This window comes from Daucus carota, chromosome 7 (assembly GCF_001625215.2).
Source record: "Daucus carota subsp. sativus chromosome 7, DH1 v3.0, whole genome shotgun sequence".
Taxonomy (NCBI): domain Eukaryota; kingdom Viridiplantae; phylum Streptophyta; class Magnoliopsida; order Apiales; family Apiaceae; genus Daucus; species Daucus carota.
The window spans coordinates 26067959-26083070 of NC_030387.2; the positions used below are offsets into that span (position 1 = coordinate 26067959).

General features: G+C 36.0%; 1 pseudogene; it reads left to right on the forward strand.

Annotated features, from left to right (window-relative positions):
* Positions 1–1494: 1494 nt before the first annotated feature.
* On the forward strand, positions 1495–14142 carry LOC108193447 (U-box domain-containing protein 34-like; annotated as a pseudogene).
* The last annotated feature ends 970 nt before the right edge of the window (positions 14143–15112 follow it).

Genomic DNA, 15112 nt, shown 5'->3' on the forward strand with positions numbered 1-15112 from the left:
TAGACAACAATCTTAATTTTTTTTTATGGCATTCTGCATAATTACCTTAATGTGCGAAAAGGTTTTAGCAGCAGCTTGACTTTCTCAGCCTGTGAAGAAGCCCTTCACCAGTCCCTAATCATTTCTTCAAAGGGACTTGCAGAAGAAAAAATAGGTGCAATGGATTGTCATTGTTCTATTAAACTTATGGAAAGCCAGGACTTGAGAATTGGTCTTTGACTATTTTAAGGAACCTGATTATGTACTGAGGGTTGAAATGAAACAGTTTTCTTTGGGAGATGTGTCATTATTCATTCGGGATGTTATTGAACACGGAACCTCACTGGCATGTCAATGATTTGCAGCAACTACTTTTTTAAAATTGTCACTTAGGATGATATCTAAGTTATAATCAAGGTTCGCTGAATTGGTATTTTCTTTAGTCAGATCTTGTGAGGCTGTTTTAGTGAGAAGGGTTCTGTGTATATCATGATGTTAGGTCATGATTTGAACATGCAACCAAGCATTCTTCTTCCGGATTTTGTAAAAGTGGCAGTTTTGGGAGAATGTTGCTGCTTGGATGTGTTGTTACACCCATTAAGATCTATTCAACTTGTATCTCGAGAAAGTTCTGCATTTGAAGGAGGTAACCTGGGTGATTAGTCAGTGTATTATTTGTATGTTGCTATATCTCTTTCTGAACGTTATAGTTTATTTCATTAATCCATTGAAAATGACTGATATTGTCAAATTTGACATCACAATGAAAATTTGAGATTTCGTGCTTAGTGGCAAATCAACTGTGAGTCCCAGTAAGATTGTCCTTTGGCTTAATGCGTTTAGGTACTGACATGACCATAATATCTTGTCCTTATGTTTGGTTCTATTTTATTTAATTGCGTCATGGTTTGTCATATGAGCAGTTCTACCATTTTTTAATATAAAATGTTTGCTAGGAGTCCAATTTCCCTTAAAGAAAACTCATACAAGAATGATATATCTCAAACAGGTTCCTGATTTCCCCAAAAAAGCATTTATAATTCCATCATTATCAATACTTGACATACAGCTTTATCCATGTAATAACTAAGGAGGCCTGTAATGTCAGTTCTGGAGGAGGGTAAAGTTAGAACCATGTTATGGCAATTGTATACCTGCATTATAAATGAGATGCCTTACTGTAGGAGGTGATCTGTAGTTCTGTACTCTGTACCATATGAACAATGCACAGGTAAAAAATGGTAACAAGTTGTGATGTAGGACATGCCTAAATATAGTCTTCTTCTAAGCAGGTCAACAGATAGGGAGTGAGGTCTGACATAAATTATGCTCAGTAGGTTCATCCTTGTCTACTGGTTATATCATTATATTTTTATATGCCCACTGGTTTGCACTTTGCATAGCTGTCACTAGAAGGTTGATACTCTGATATTTAGATAGGATAGATGGCCAATCCTTCAAAGGTCAATCTCGGCAAATTACCTTAAGAATAGTCACATGTTACTAGCAGTTATATATTATGACGTGAAGTAGAAGTAATTTTCTTGCATGTAAGCTACAATATATAAAAATTGAAACAAAATAATCTGTAAATACTTGAAGTTACATTTGGAGAAGGATAATATTAATTTGTCAAGTCAAATTGATAACTTAAAAGTAAGGGAAGTAACTGCACTTACAAAATTTATCTTATAATAAAAATACTTCTTGCACAAATGGACCAAATAAGATAATATTAACTTGTAAATCAGTTTTGACTTGTTATTAGTGTATTTGAGCTATACATAATTATGTATTTTGAACTATGGTAGCTGAGATATTAAATTTGATTGTAGGGAAGAAGCTTCAGTATCGCTGAAAAGACTAGTTACCGACTTTTAAAAGCCTTCCAGGTATGAAAACAGTGTTGTATTAAGTTACTTCAATTTTTATGTGATCTTTTTCTGATGTTATGATTTATTTGGTGACAGACATCAGAAAATGAGGTAGGGAGCAAAACGTTTCTAAGGTTAACAAGTTTGCAGTGTTGGCATAGTCTGTCATCTGGAGTTTTCAGGTAATTTTATTGTCATAAAATTTTCTTCTCTATTTTTGTGCTACCCCCATCCCCTTTGAACAATATTTGTAGGTTGTTATATTGCTTCTGCATTCTAATGTAAATTGAGCTGTGCCTTAATCCAGATCTGATTAAAAAATGGAAAAAGGTAGCTCAAAAAGCCAAGGAGGCTAAAAAATGAGACAAGTCGTTTGATAATTGACTGTGCTGGAAATAAAATTCTTGAGGAGTACTGTTGAAGAGTTTCTGGAGGTGTGATTGTTAAGAAGTTCGATTTTTAAATATGCAACTGGTTTTTAAGCAGTCCGGTTTCTAAATGTGCAAATTGATTGTTTGTATCGGAAAGATCTCACATTACGTCTTACTACAGGTACTTGATACTATAGTTGTTGATACATCTGCACAAGATAATGAATCTTCCATCTTATATTGTACAGATTTGTGGAATTTCTTATTGCCCTCCTGAGCCAGCTGCCGGCGAGGAGTTATGATTGTGTTGAATATCAGTCTTTTTATATAATAGTAAATACCTGATTGGATTCTATATCCAATATAATTGATTGGATTCAATCGAATATACAATAAATTTACTTTTTAAAGAGTTCTGCTATAAGTTCAAAAATATGTAATTGTATTAATACTATATACATTACCATGTATTTCGTAACCTTTATAAAAAACTGAAGCATTAGATTTTTAGAGCTAAGTTTTGCGAAACTACAAGAGATAATGTTTTATATGTAATTTGTAAATAAGACTATCTTTTAGTTATCATTACTAGAGCAGGAGTGCCTTACTCCTACAAATATCAGTGAGCGCCAAATTTCGAGATTTTTCTACAAATTCTTCCGTGGAAAGTTTAAGGCATTAGATCCTATCTAAATCCATGAAACATATGTTGGATCATGGATGCATAATCATTAGAATTTCTATTTATCTTAAAGAACCCTTCATTAATCACACTCACACCACATCCCACTGGGTTCTGCAAGTCTGAAATATTATATCTATGATTGAGCATGCTATGGATTTCATGCAAGTGCTTGATGACTGCAAAGTCTATAAGAAGACGTGTGTAGAACTAATGTATACGATTTTTGTTGTGTCACAACTTTAGGCTTTTAGTTGCTGATGTAGCAGTAGTTGCCAAATGTCATTTAATTATATGTACAAAAATGAAATCTGAAGCTCCTTCCGCGGTTGACTTGCTACAGTACTATGAGAACTTTGAGATTGATGACCATTAGGGAGGCAGCTGATCGATGATGAGGTTCTTCAGACTCATTATGAACAAGTCCACTCTTTTTAACTTTTAGCGTTTAAGAAAGTTCGGAAGGTTAACTTTCTCTTTCAATTTTCTATTTGCTTTCTAAAATTTGAGAAAATCATGTGGTCAATATAATTTCACTCATATTTTCCTTCATTCAGCTGTGAGAACTTGCACTGGAAATGTTGGATCAGTTTATAGGCGTGCCTATCTTTCAAATAAGCTTTCTAAACTTGCCGAACAAGAGCTACGGGATCTAGTCTGTAGTAGGGTTAGTCAGGCGATGGACTATTTATGTAGCATGTAAAGAGAATTGGTGCTTTCCAATGTATGGAGACTTGGTATATTTCCTGTTGCTGGAATGCCATCCTTGATAACATTCTTCCGGAATCCTGTAAGAATGAACTACATTTGGTATTGTATCAGAATCCTGCAATTTGCGATATCTTAAGTTTAATGCTGAGCTACTTCGACAGGATTGCTCATTTTAGTTCTTGCATTTATACGGGTGTCATATTTCTAATTTCCCCATTGTCTTTGTAAGCTGCAGGTATCCATCTGGTCAATAGATTTAACTCAGATTGATTATGCACTTGCATTACATCAAAATTGATCCTGTCATGCAAATATCTTTTTCTTCTAACTAGCTGAAGTAATAGTTTCCTATAGAGAGCAGCAATGAAGATGTTGTAGCATCCGCTGGATCTTCAAGCCAGAGAGGTTATGTTTAGCATAGGTATATTTCCAAAAGTAGGTTTAGAAACCAATTCGGTAGACGAGCCTAACTTTGCCGAACTTAACAAGTAAATCTCTGCAAGTTAGCAGTTCGTTTGCTCATATCTGAAGTAGGTACCGTAGCACTGATGCTTCAAGTGATCTGGTGTGCAAATTGTTAAAATCATCTTAGAAATTCTCTGAAGGATATATCTTATGCATGCATAAATTATTGTCTTGTTATACTATGAACTTATTATAACCATGACTATAGAGTTTAGATTCTAAATTATTCAGGCGATTCAAGTTGGGGCCGCTAGATTGTTGTCTATGCTAGTCTTTGTTGCAGATCATTCACTACTATACATATATCTTCAAAAGCTTACTTCGCACTAAGTGACAAGCAGGTTCATGTCATTACATGAGCTATTTATTGAACTTTTCTTTTGCTAAAAAGCTTGTTATTAAACTTATTTGCCATTAATTTGCTAGATCTTATATTAAGTTGGAATTTTGTTGGGGGAAGATCATTGAATTTTAACTGGAATTGATAGCGTTCTCTGTGAGCAATCACTGTGTAATGAATAATGAAGATCTTCTCATTGCTTCAATCAAGATGCTCATATCTGCTGCAAATTACCAGGTAGGACTATTTGAACATTTCATTTACTTCTGTGATTATACATCTAACTTTGAAAATTATGATTTGGAGTAATTATGTGTTTGTAGCTTTCTAATTGGAGGACTACATGTATAATTCTATATAGTGGGAGCTTCATAGTCATTCATCACATAAGTCTTCTAATAAGTTTTGTCAGATTAGTTTTATCTAATAGCAGCCAGCTTTCTTTGCTGCGCCAAATGCTTCTAATAACTCTATTTTTCTAGTATTATTCATGTTGTGTTGTCTTTTGATTTGTTTGTATACTCTTTCAAATGCTGAAACATTAATGGAACTCCCGAAGCCAATAGGGAAAGGTAGACAACAATCTTAATTTTTTTTATAGCATTCTGCATAATTACCTCAATGTATGAAAAGGTTTTAGCAGCAGCCTGACTTTCTCAGCCTTTTCTCAGCATGTGAAGGTCACAAGTCCCTAATCATTCCTTCAAAAGGACTTGCAGAAGGAAAAATAGGTGCAATGGATTGTCATTGTTGTGTCAAACTTATGGTAATCCAGGACCAGAGAATTGTTCTTTGACTAATTTAAGGAACCTGATTAATTAGAGAGGGTTGAAATGAAACAGTTCTCTTTGGGAGATGTCATTATCCGTTCAGGATAGGGATGGCAATTGGATCGAGTATGGATAATTCATATCCAAACCCGAAATTTTAATCCACACCCGAACAAGATCCGAACCCGAAAAATACCCGAACCCATTCCAACTAGTTCTTACCATAGGCACTTTAAGCTGTTGTAAATTGTTTTCTTACAATTAATAGTAAATTATTAAATAGTAATATATAATTAAGTAGATGTGATTTTAGCTAATTTTGGAGCCACTTGTATTTTTGTACTTGACAGCAGGAAAACAAATTCCTATTAAGCACATGGACTCTAATGTGGTGGCTATGTATGTAGAGGATATGAAATCAAGGCTTGAAGAGATCTTTTTACCATTCAAGAAATTATGCAAGGGAAAGAATGTGAGTTTGATCTCTACTTGTTAGCTGATGAGGTCTAAGTTTATGAATTTCAGTAGTGTGAATGGTTAGATATATATGTAGGATTGCGACTGTGCTGCTGGAAGGGGACAATCCTGCAACATCACTTGTTAGGTTTATCTCTGACTCGGGGATAACAAACTTGGTGCTTGGTTCTTGTTCTTCCAACTGCATAACAAGGTACAATTTCATGAATTTCGATATAACTTGTTCAATGGATATTCCAATGTTTCCAGACGTTTTGATGTCATAACATTTCTACTTCGTTAATATGAGTATACAAACGCATACATGCTTCTGTGTGGAAACTTATGCCATTTGAATTTGCAAAAGGGTTGTATATACGCAAAGTTGTGTTCCGTAATTATACCAGAAAAGTTGCACACTTCTGTGAGGACTACAATTTGGCAAACTTGTGAGCTTTTAAGTTTCGTTTGTGACATGATTTTGTTCGGACTTGTTAGAGATTTACACATACGCAGACATAATTGTATAACCTAATTTTTTTTAACAATCTCATCATTGTAGAAAGCTAAGGGGGCCTGAGGTACCTTCAACTGTTGTAAAACATGCTGCTGGAAGTTGTAATATTTATGTGGTGTCTAAGAACAGGATCAGTTTAAAATCAGCAATTTCTTTGTCCGGTAGTGGTAAGTGTAGACATTTCTTTTAGTCGAGTCCAGATTTTTGTCATAACTCTTGTAAAGTTACAAACCCTAGCTTTTTTCTGTTTCAGGCAAAGATTATTGTTTGTTGACTGAAAGGGAACAAGATCCTTGGATGAAGAAAGAACTTTTACCCGGTTTCAGTTCTTCCTCCATGGAGTGTGGGGTTCAGAAAAGTTTTGCAAACTCTCCGGTGAAATATCCAAGTTCTATGTTATTCAGACATAAGAGCCACAAAAGTAACCAAAGAAGATTGGCTGATACTATTTCAGATTTTTATCCAATTCAAAGATCAACATCCCAATCTTCTGCATACTCAGAGCAAGTAGGTTTTAATTTATTTTTTTTAAACATTTTTGTGCATTATATGCATTATCTAGGAGACTATCTGTTCTAACTGCAAGGATGTCTATGTTTTATGTAGTCAGATGTTCACGCTGAAGTAGAACAAGTTCGTTTAGAATTACGAAAAGTTGTCAAGTTGTATAACCGAGCATGTGAAGACCTTGTCCATGCCCAAGCCAAGGTCAGAGCTTGATTGCTTCATTGTGTAATGTTGTTCATATGTAAATTTATCAATAGACCATCAGACTTATACTAAGACGTCAAGTTTCGTAACATCCATCACACTGTGGGAAATTGATCTAAATTGATCATGTGTGCTAATCATAATTTATTCATATTAGTCAGAGCTTTTATGGCTAATCTTTTGGATGTTCCACTCTTCAGGTCCACGTACTTTCTTCTGACTGCCTTGAAGAGTCAAAAATGGTGAATGCAGCCATAAAAAGTGAAGAGAAATTACGAATAATGGCTGTTGATGAAAAAGAAAGACATGTGGAAGCTGTGAAACAAATTGAGATGGCAAGAAATTTGTTGTCTAAAGAGATTTATGAATGACAAATAGCAGAAGTAAAAGGCATACAGGAATCCATGGAGAAGCAAAGAATTATTGATGCACTCTTCTTGGGTGATGGAAGGTACAAAAGGTACAGTAGAGATCAAATTGAGGTAGCAACTGATTTCTTTTCCGAGACTAAGGTCGTTGGTGTAGGATCATACGGGAAAGTTTACAAATGCAAACTTGATCACACCCCTGTAGCCATCAAAGTTCTTAGTCCTGATGCATCTGACAGAAAAGATGAGTTCTTGAGAGAGGTTTGTTTTTTTTACGTACTTGCCTCAGTTTCTATAAGGATGATTTTCTGAAACATGTTTATTTAATGTAGTTCCATAAAGAAATTGACTTTTGTATATCCTATTTTTAATGCATACATGTCCATACCTAAATAAAATTTATAAGCCTAATATAATATTTTTTTCTTAGGATTTAGCACTGATATCTTGAGTGTTTGTTTTCATAATACCATTAATATATCATAACCTTTATAATTTATGTGAATATTTGATGCAGTATGCTTATCAACTAGTAATTAACCCTAACAGAGAGAGATATGAACTAGAGAGAGAGATGGAGAAATACAGTTAGAGAGAGAGAGAGAATTGAGAACAAAAGTGAATAATATTCTGCATAATGTTTTTACAACTCCTTTCACCAGTTTTATACTGGTTTACAGACCTATAGCTCTATAGGCCACCACTTCTCTAACAGCTTGTAACTACTTTTGGCGCCCAAAAGACTAAAATTCCTATTTTACCCTTACAGCTACATCATACCCTCCTGCTTGAACAAAAAACTTGCCCTCAAGTTTATGTAAACACTTTGAAATCCGGGTACTTCTGCACAAATGATTCTGCAACCTCCCATGTTGCCTCATGATCATTAAGCCCTTCCCACTGTACTAGATACTGAACCTGGGCTGCATTTCTAACCTTGACCATTCTCTTATCAATCACAGCTTTTGGTTGTATAGGTTGATTCTCCTCATTAAACCACACAGGCACATTTGCAGTACTTGGTACTGGACCCTCATAAGCTTTCAACTGAGAAACATGAAAGACATTGTGGATTTTGGCATTAGCAGGCAACTGTATTTTATAAGCAACTTTACCAATAGCATCCAACACTTGGAAAGGCCCATAATATTTGAAAGCCAGCTTTTGATTCCCCCTCTTTTGCACAGAACTCTGCCTATATGGCTGCAACTTTAACCAAGCCCAATCTCCAACAGCAAACTGCCTTTCAGATCTTTTCTTATCTGCCTGCTGTTTCATTCTGTTCTGAGCTTTAGTGAGCTGAAGCTTAAGAGTTGCTATCATCTCCTCCCTCCTTTGTAAGCTTCTATCCACAGCTGTTATCATACACTCTCCAGGCAGATAAGGTAAATGTAATGGTGATGGTTGATTATAAACTATCTCATAAGGAGTTTTACCAATGGAATTGTGAAAATGTGTGTTAAACCACCATTCAGCCAAAGGTAACCACAGTGACCACTCCTTAGGACAATCCCCACACATACATCTGAGGTAAGATTCTAAGCACCTATTGACCACTTCTGTTTGACCATCTGTCTGTGGATGGTATGCTGATGACAGTAACAAGTTAGTTCCATGAAGAGCAAATAGTGCTTTCCAGAATTGACTCAGAAATACTGAGTCTCTGTCACTTACAATGGTTCTGGGCCAACCATGTAGTTTAAAAACATGGTCAAGATAGCACTGTGCCACCTGGATAGCAGTAAATGGATGACTCAATGCCATGAAATGAGCACTTTTACTCAGCCTATCCACCACTACAAATATCACTTCCTTCCCTTGAGACTTTGGTAATCCTGTGATGAAGTCCATTGAAATATCCACCCAAACCTCTTGAGGAATTGGCAGTGGTTGCAAGTAACCAGGGTATGGACTAGCATCATATTTAGCTGCTTGACATACTTGACAGAGTCTCACTTTCTGTCTGATTTCCTTAGACATTCCTGGCCAATAGAAGAGTGTTTTGACTCTCTTTATAGTGTGATCCCTACCAGAATGTCCTCCTTCAGGAGAGGCATGTTGCCACCAAATCAGTTTGTCTCTTAAAGCTGCATCTGAACCTACCACAATCTTGCCAGATTTTTTCAGAAGACCACTTTGTAAAGAAAATGTATCCACAAGTAGCCCCTGTTCCAATTTGCCCTTAATTTCCAACAGGTGTGGATCCTGATCATAACTTTGTCTTAACAATTCCATTAAATCAGAATCTACCACTGAAATAGCCATCAATAGTATTTCTGACCCATGCACTCTAGACAAAGCATCAGCTGCCACATTCTCACTCCCCCCTTTATATTGAATTTCATAATCAAACCCCATTAATTTGGATAGCCAAAAGACTTGAAATGGAGTTGAAATTCTTTGTTGTAACAGCCATTTTAAGCTCTTCTGATCAGTTTTGATGATAAAATGACTCCCCATTAGATATTGTTCCCACTTTTGTACTGCATGAACCACAGCTAATAATTCCTTTTCATACACAGAGAGTTTCTGCCACTTAGGTCCCAAAGATTTGCTTATAAAATCCAAAGGGTGTTGATCTTGCATCAGTACAGCACCAATGCCTGTTTTTGATGCATCAGTTTCCACCACAAATTCTTTGTTGAAATTAGGCAAAGCAAGAACAGGTGCAGTACTCAAGGCAGTTTTCAAAGTCTGGAAAGCATTCTGAGCCTGTTCATTCCAAGCAAAACAGCCCTTCTTAAGCTGATCTGTTAATGCCTTACTGATAATTGCATAATTTTTTATAAATTTTCTGTAATACCCAGTGATACCCAGAAAACTCCTCAAATCTTTGACTGATGTAGGTACTGGCCAATTCACAATTGTGCTAATTTTCCTGGCATCAGTCTCCACCCCTTTGCCAGAAATAAAATGTCCCAGATATTCTACTTTATCCATAACAAAGCAGCATTTGCTTTCCTTGGCAAACAAAGAGTGAGATCTCATAAGATCAAAGACCTCCTTCAAATGACACCAATGATCATCTAAAGATTTACTATAGATGAGAATATCATCAAAAAATACCAGCACACTCTTCCTCAACAAACATTTAAAAATAGCATTCATCCACCCTTGAAAAGATGCTGGAGCATTTGTGAGTCCAAAGGGCATAACCAGAAACTCATAATGCCCACTATGAGTTTGGAATGCTGTTTTAAACACATCTTCAGTATGCATTCTCAACTGATGATATCCAGCTCTAAGATCTATCTTACTAAACACCTGAGAACCTGAAAGTTCATCAATTAACTCATCTACTACAGGTATAGGAAACCTATCTTTTACTGTTTTCTTGTTCAACTCTCTGTAATCCACACACAACCTCCAGGTGCCATCTTTTTTCCCTACTAATACAACAGGAGAAGCAAATGGAGATGCACTCTGCTGAATGATACCCTTCTGCAGCATCTCTTCAATTATGTTTTCTATAATGTCTCTCTGTTTTAAGGGGTACCTGTAAGGTCTGATGCTCACAGGATTGGATCCTTCCTCCAAGGGTATTCTGTGATCAAACAAACCTCTTTCTGGTGGTAACTGCTCAGGTTCTTTAAATATGTCTTTGTACTGTTCCTTGAGCTCCTGCAACTTACTGTGAGTTCCTGGAGTACCAGTTATGTGTGTTTCCTGAGATCCTTCCAATTGAGACAATTCACCCCTTGTGTCAACTTGCCTCAATTGTAGTAAGCATAATTGAGCACTATTCTGCAGTAGTTTAAGTGAAGGTTGGCCCTTAAGTACCTTCAGCTTTTGAGAAGCTACACCTTTCAATTTCACCATCTTGCCATCAACTACAAACTCCATAACCAGTCTCTTAAAGTCCCAATTTATACTTCCTAGAGTACTGAGCCACTGTACTCCTAAGACCATGTCACAACTTCCCAATTCAATTAACAAAGCTTCTGCAGTAAATGAATTTCCTCCTAACTTCCAGCAAAAATCTTTAACCATCTGGTGGCAAGGAATGTGATTCCCATCTGCCACTGTTACAGCCTGCAATTCAATCTTTTCCTTCCTACATCCCAACTGGTGTGCAGTTTCAATGTCTAAAAAATTGTGAGTGCTGCCAGAGTCTATTAAAATGTGAATAGGTTTACCCTGCACCCACCCTTGCACTCTCATGGTGTTAAATGTATGATTTCCCATCAATGCATTAACAGATATACAGGGCTCACTATTACATTCCTCAGGTATTGTTTCTTCTAATTTCTCTTCCTGATTGACAGAAGTTTCATCACAAGGAATTTCCACAGTAAACAGTTGTGCCTCTTTGAACTGGCATTTATGTCCTTTCTCATACTGCTTATCACAATAATAGCACAGTCCCTTTGCCATTTTCTCAGCCCTAACCTCAGCAGGAATGAACCTAAAAGGTTTTTGGTTTTCTTTAGTAAATCCCTGTGAAACTGGCTTAGTCTGAGGTGTAGGTAAAATAGGTTGTTTGGTAACTGTGGAAAAATTTGATTTAGAAACAGATGGAGACACAGTATACTTGTTTGTTTTCTGAGTGTTATTCAAAGCTTCCTCCTGTAACCGTGCATACAGAATTGCTTCAGTTACTGAAACTGGCTTAAAGGCTCTCACAATAGGCTTAACAGCAGGTTTTAAGCCTCCAATAAAACTCTCCAGTACATAAGGTTCAGGAAGAGTATGATTACTCTGGAGTAGTAAAGAGCGTAAATTCTCAAAATCATCAATATAAACTTCTAGAGAAGAGTATTGTTGCAGTTTGTTAAATTGTTCAACTATATCATGACTAGCCTCATCTCTAAACCTTGCACTCAAATCAATCACAAATTCTCCCCAATCAACTTGTTTACGAACAGACAGGTAATTAGAAACCCATACCTCAGCCTTATCAAACATATACAAGCTTGCTAAATCTACTCTTTGTTCTTCTGGAATATTACACAGCGAAAAGTATTTAGCACACTTTTTAACCCAACTTTTAGCTCCATTTCCATCAAATCTCGGAAATTCAACTTTAGGAGTAAAACCTAGGGTTTTGATATTACCTCCCTGATTTGGAGAAGAGGATTCGCTCCTATTCATGTTCGGAGTAGCTCCAATATCTTTCAGATTCCTCATCATGTGCAAGATTTCTTCCAATTTTCCATCAAACCGAGATTCATTCGCAGAAATGCGATGATCAATTGCCACAAAGTGATTGTTAATCGAACGAAACTGATCCTTAATCTGTTCATCCATTCCCCCAGTCGACGAGCTTCGCGTTTGAGGCGCCAGTTTGATTAATGGAGGTTCGACCGCTCTGATACCATTGATGCAGTATGCTTATCAACTAGTAATTAACCCTAACAGAGAGAGATATGAACTAGAGAGAGAGATGGAGAAATACAGTTAGAGAGAGAGAGAGAATTGAGAACAAAAGTGAATAATATTCTGCATAATGTTTTTACAACTCCTTTCACCAGTTTTATACTGGTTTACAGACCTATAGCTCTATAGGCCACCACTTCTCTAACAGCTTGTAACTACTTTTGGCGCCCAAAAGACTAAAATTCCTATTTTACCCTTACAGCTACATCAATATTTAGAAATTTTACTTTGTTGCCAACTATTGATATTTGATTCTTAATGACATCTGTCTAATATCTGCAGGTTGAAGTTGTCAGCCAACTACGCCACCCACACATAGTTCTACTGCTTGGAGCCTGTCCAGAGATTGGTTGCCTTGTCTACGACTACGAGTATATGGAAAATGGATGCCTGGATGATCTCATATTTTCTAGGAACAGTAACCAATCTCTTTCATGGGTCATTCGGTTTAGATTGGTTTTTGAAGTAGCCTGTGGACTTTCATTCTTGCATAATTCAAAGCCAGAGCCAATTGTCCATCGAGACTTGAAGCCAGGAAACATTTTGCTAGACAGAAATTTTGCAAGCAAGATTGGAGATGTAGGCTTGGCGAAGCTCGTTAATGATGTTGTACCTGACAATGTCACAGAATATGGAAACTCCGTTGTTGTAGGTACACTCTGTTACATGGATCCAGAGTATCAGAGAACAGGCACAATTGGACCAAAATCTGATCTATATGGTTTTGGCATCATAATTCTTCAACTGCTGACTGCTCAGCATCCGAACAGACTTATACTAAGAGTTGAAAATGCTTTTGAAAGTGGTTCATTCTCAGACGTACTGGATAAATCAATTACAAACTGGCCTTAGATGTAGAGACAGGCCAGATCTCGATACTGAAGTGCTTCCAGTATTGAAGAAGCTTGTTGATTTTGCCAAAAGATTACTGAAACTATTAATGCACCTGGGCACTTGTATTGCCCAATTCTTCAGGTAGAGTTTGAACCAACCAAGTAATGTATATGATTGCTTTTTCTTATATTGCAATGCTTATAATTCTGCAATGGTTTTGTAGGAAGTAATGAATGATCCGCAAATTGCTTCTGATGGTTACACATATGAGCATAAAGCAATACAGATATGGGTCGATAAACACAACGTGTCACCAGTAACAAACCAGCGGTTGCAGCATAAGATGCTTACTCCAAACCACACTTTACATTCTGCTATACAAGCATGGAGGTCACATGTAATATTCTCAACAACTTGAAGAGAAGATTTTTGTAACTCTTAAGAGTTCAGTCCGTGTGTACTCCGATCCTTCTCGTGAGCATGGCATTCTCTTCCTTGAATATATTTTGCCGGATAATTTGCCTTCAACAGTTTTGTCGGAAAACTGTATTTTGCATGAAATGTAATTGCAGTTTTGCTGCAAAACAAATGGAGTCCGAAATGAGAGTGTAAATTTGACATTTTCAAAAAAATATCCCTAAGGCCATTGCGAAACGCCCACTGTGGCAGTAAGTTTCTAAAAACACACAAAGTTGAGTGGGAAAAAAAGTCTGTTTTACCACATTGGAAGAGGTGAGTCTGCTTTCAATTTCAGAGCCTAGCAAGAACCATTGAAATTCAATCCATCCACTTCTTTGAGAATGTCTTCCACAATAACGTGGACTTTTAATTGACAATCAAAATTAAACTTAAGCTACTAGCAACATGAGCAATGAGCATCACTTCACAACTGATAAATTATATTTAAGCTAAATGAAGATTTGTGAGGGGACGTATTACTTAATTTTGTAGATACATATCTTACCAAATAATAAAAACAGTTTATGGATACATGATTTACCCAATAATTCTTTCTTAAAAGTTCTGATTTTAAATTAATTAAAATCGAATTTTATCCGCAATCTATAGATACATGACTTACCAAATAAATAAATAAAAATTAAGTGCTCTTTTATAATAAATTTTATTTAAAACAATCTAAATTTTAATATGATAAATAAGATTTTTGCATGGTACAATTTCATCGTGGAGGACTTCGGTCCAAAATAGAACCAAACTAAAATATCGAAAATTGAAATATGATTTTTTTCGAACTGAACCAGATCGAAATTATACTATGGATCGAATCCAATCGAAATAACCTAGTTCGGTTTGGACCGGATAGACCGAATTTCTTTTCATAAATAAAAATTGTATTAAAAATAATCAAAAATTATAAAATTTAAAATTTTATTAAAGTAATGTGATACAAAGAGATCTAAAAATATATATAATATAAAAATTATAATATTCATTATTTGGTCTTTTCGATCCAGGATGAAATATTTATAAATATATCGTATCAAACTGATTATTATATCTATTCGGTCCGCACCTAGTAGACCGCAATATTGAAAAGTTAAGAATGAATAGAACCGAATTAGTATGATACGGTTCGGTTTTGATCAGTCATACCATTAAGCTTCGAAAGTATAAAATATTAGTTAACATTTTTTATC